A 4,562-nucleotide genomic window follows, 5' to 3' on the forward strand; every position below is an offset into this window, starting at 1 on the left:
GATCATGTTGTTCCATGGTGTCACGGACAAACTTCTAAACAAGATGTTGGATGTAATGCTTATGTGTGTCCGTGTCTTTTGGCATGTTCATGCCTTGTACAGAATGTAAAGGGGCGGCCGAAGGGTTCAAAGTCCCATTTGAGTTAAGTTTGTGGCCTCTTTAGGCTTGTAAATAAAGGTTGTGTCATGTGGACACGCGCGAGAGCTTTTCGGTCTGTAATGGACCATTTTACCCTTTGTGTGCAACTGTTCAGAGCTTGTACGGTCTGTTTGTAATTTGCATTGTCTATAAAGTGTTTTTCGGAGATGTTTGCTTGTGGATCCCGAGTGAGGCCTTTTCTCTGTCCTGTTCTCTCTTTTGTGGGACCTAAGGGACCATGGGAGGCTTCGGGGAGGCTGACCTTTGCGGACGGACACGCAAGGGTGCCGCACGACTTAGGCAAAACCAGCTAAGTCCGTGACAATGCGTTGGGCTGATCGCGCAGGCGTGGTCACGAGGGCCATGCGGCCGAGTAGCACGACGCAGGCCGAGGAGGTAGGCTCGGGCCGAGAGACAACTCAAACGGGCAGGCCGCGCGGAGGTGAACTCGACGATGAAGGGCCGAGAAGCCCGACGCAGGTAGGTTGCGGCCGAGTGACACCGCTCAGAGGGGCAGGCCGCTCTGAGGGAGCTCGGGAGAGTGTGGCCGAGGGGTTCGGCGCAGAAGGGCCGACCGGGCCGGTGTGTCTCGGGAACATGGGGCTGAGGCAGCAGGCTGCGCCGTCAGCCGAGGAGCTGACGCGGGCTGGCCGCGCATGGGGCCAAGGCAGCAAACTGTGCTGTCGGCCGAGCAACTGAGGCGGGCGGCCAGCATGGGGCCGAGGCGGCAGGTTTGCGCCGTCAGCCGAGGAGCTGAGCATGGGCCCGAGGGGCCGAGGCGCGCGTGGGACCGAGGGGTCGAGGCGCGCGCGGGGCCGAGGCGCGGGCTGGCTGCACCGAGGTAGATCTCGGCAGTGTGTGGCCGAGGAGCACGACGCAGGATGGCCGCGCATGGGGTCGCCGAGGCAGCAGGTTGTGCCGTCAACCGAGGCGCGCGGGCTGGTCGCGGCAGCAAGCTGCGTTGTCAGCCATGGTGCCGACGCGGGCTGGCCGCGCACGGGGCCGAGGCAGCAAGCTGCACCGTCAGCCGAGCAGTTGAGGCGGACGGCCGCGCATGGGGCCGAGGCAGCAAGTTGCGCCGTCAGCCGAGAAGCTGGGCATGGGCCCGAGGGGTCGAGGCAGCGTGTTGGCTGCGCACGGGGCCGAGGAGTCGAGGCAGCAGGTTGCGCCGTCAGCCGAGGAGCTGACGCGGGCTGGCCACGCATGGGGCCGAGGCAGCATACTATGCTGTCGGCCGAGCAACTGAGGCGGGCGGCCAGCATGGGGCCGAGGCAGCGTGTTGGCTGCGCACGGGGCCGAGGCAGCAAGCTGCGCTGGCTGGTCGCGCGCGGGGTGCCGACGTGGTCGGGCTGACCGTGCGCGTGCGACCGAGGGATCGTGCGCGTGGGGCCGAGGCGCGCGGGCTGGTCGCGCGCGTGGGGCCGGCGCTGACCGGTCGGCCGCGCATGGGGCCGAGGCAGGAAGCTGCGCTGGCTGGTCACGCGTGGGGTGCCGACGCTGTAACACCCCTCATTTCCGAATTTTCGTATAAATTTACAAAAGAAATAGAGTATGAATCAGAGGTAACTTATTTGTAAGATTTGGGAGATCTGTTCAAAAAAAAAAAAAAAAAAAAAGAAAGAATCTGAGGACCTATATGTAAATCCTAAGGACCTAATCGTGAATATGATAAAAACAAGAATTAAACTGTAAAACGCACAAAATGACAAATTCCACCGTTTAAGCCTCTCTGCCTTCGTTCTTAAGGAAGCAGAGAAGGCAGCTCGTGGGTGATCAGGGAAAGAAAGAAAGAAAGAAAGAAGAAGAAGAAGAAGAAGAAGAAGAAGAAGAAGAAGAAGAAGGAGAAGAAGAAGAAGAAGAAAAAAAAAAAAATTTGGGGCTTTAAGGGTTCTTGCCCAAATCCTTTCACTTAGGGTCAAAATTCCCGAAGGCAAGTGTTCTAACCCCATCCTATAGAATTTTTAGTCTCTGTTTTTATGTTGATTCAAAATAAATTGAAGGATTTCTATTTAGAAACTGATATGTCTCTCTTTGGACATAGAACCATGGATTCTGAAGTTTTTTCGGTAAACTGATCCCTATACACTGTTTCAGCTATAAGTTTTAGTACAAAATGTGAATTCGGGCAGGAACTATTTTGTTTGAAATTAGACTCTTATATCTTCCTTTTGACACTGATTTTGTAGATTTTGGACACCGAATACTTACCCAAACATCTGTTTCAAATGAGCCTATAGACGCTGTAAAACAGGGTTCAAGATTTCTGACCTGTCGATACTAAAATGCCTATAACTCCCTGTTGAAAATTCTGATTTGTACCAAACTGATTTTATTTGAAACTAGACTTGTAAATCTTTCTTTTGACATATAGTTTGAAAATTTTGGAATTCAATTGCCTACCCTATTATCTGTTGAATCCGACCCTATAAATTCTGCAAAACAGTGATTGTGTTTATGACCTTGTGTTACCAAATCAAAGGTAACTCCGTGTTGGGAACCCTGTTTCATATGAAATTTATTCCATTAGAATATAGATTGATATATGGTTCGACCATAGCCTTTTTATGGGTATTGGAGCATAATTGATATTCTGAAGTATTTGTTTGATGTGCCACTGGAATTCTGTCCGAAATCGAGCTTTGGTCGATTTCGCGTATTCTGTTCCGTTCCTTTGGATATTTGAATTCGTCTAACCTTCTTATTGGAATTGAGCTAAATATGATTGCTTGGAATCCCTGTACACTCTTGTTTTCATTTCATTCCAAATCTGAATACATTTGTGAGAGATTTGTTCTTTGTTTCGTATTGTCTCGAAAAGGCACATGCACGTTTTGTTGCTCCGCGTGTGCTTCCGATATATGCTACTTGATATGACAAAAAATGGCAGACCCCACTCCCGGCAACATCCCCCGCACGTGGACAGGCGCGGCGCCCAAGGGGAAGCAACGAGGGTGACGACCCGCGTCCGGACGTCAGCCTCACTGAGCCCTCAGCCCCTCGGTTGACCCAGCACAGTCGGACGGGACAGAAGCAGGTAACGGTTGAAGCTCGCCCATACCCTGCGATCCCCGCTCCCCCACGCAACATCCTCGGCGATGTCGGACGCCATCAGAGGTACGGCCCCGACCGACGCGATGGCACGCCCGGTAAGGCCGAGCCCCCCCTATAAACGTCCCCGAGCAAAAGGGGAAGGGGGGAGAAAGAAAAGAGAAACTCTCCCTGCACCAAAAACGGCCCCCACATCATTCTCTAACAGTGATCGTCGGAGGGGTCGGGTCGAGCACCCTGACCCGACCTTTGTGCAGGTACAAAGCCCGGGCCCCCCGTCCGGACGCGCAGGCGAGAAGTCCTCGCCCGGGAGGAGTCGCAGCGACGCCCCGAGTTCGAGGCCGCACCCGACCTCCTTAGTGGAGCCGAGCAACGCCCCAGGGAGATTCCCGCCATTCGGACCCCCGAACGACCCGAGACGCCCCCTCGGGTCACGGCTAAGAAAAAGGTGTTTACATTAACATATTGGCGCTAGAAGGAGGGCATGAACCTCCGAATGTCAGGCGATCAACAGGCTCACTCCGACGAACCCCCAGCCGTCAGGTCGCACACGGCCGACGCAACGGAAGAACATCCCCGACAGGAGGGAGTTCGGGACGAGCGCCCCGCTGCGATCTCGGAGCGCTATTGGCGATTGTTCAACGACCCGGGTCTATCGCCACCCATCGCCAATCCCGGCGGCCCGTCACCCGTGCCACCCGAAGCCTTCTACGACCTCACTCACCAGGTCCGGGCTCTTATGGGGGTGATGCAAACCATCGTCCCACTAGTCTCTCATCCGACGTCTTCGCACTCAACCCTACCTCCACCACGGCAACGGCCCGCCGCTCAGACCCCCGCACCTCCGGGACAATCGACCCGACCCGGGAGTCGAGGAGCGGAGGATCCAACGGCGCGCCCGACGCCCGTGGCCCCAATTTCAGACTCGGCGGAGGGCCTATGGGCCCAGCTGCGCCTCGTAGGCCACCGACTGGACGAGGTGCAGCGTGAGGTTCGCCAGGCCAGGGGAGACACGGGGGCCGAGCAACGCCAGGGGTCCCCTTTCACCCCCGAGATTCAAGAGCAAGCGATCCCGCCGCATTTTCGGCTCCCTTCATTGGATGCCTACGACGGAGCCACCGACCCGGCGGACCACGTAGCTGCTTTCCGCGCCCAGATGGCGCTATACGGGACGTCCGACGCCCTGATGTGCAGGGCATTCCCGACAACCCTACGAGGCCCAGCCCGAGCGTGGTACAGCAATCTCAAGACCGCGACCATCGCCTCTTTCGACCAGTTGGCCAAAGACTTCGAGCTTAACTTCCTGGCTCATGCCCGGCCGAAGCCGTCGGTGGCAATGCTTCTCGGGCTCAACCAGAGGGAAGACGAGCCCCTT

This window comes from Musa acuminata, unplaced genomic scaffold (assembly GCF_036884655.1).
Source record: "Musa acuminata AAA Group cultivar baxijiao unplaced genomic scaffold, Cavendish_Baxijiao_AAA HiC_scaffold_1077, whole genome shotgun sequence".
Lineage (NCBI taxonomy): Eukaryota > Viridiplantae > Streptophyta > Magnoliopsida > Zingiberales > Musaceae > Musa > Musa acuminata.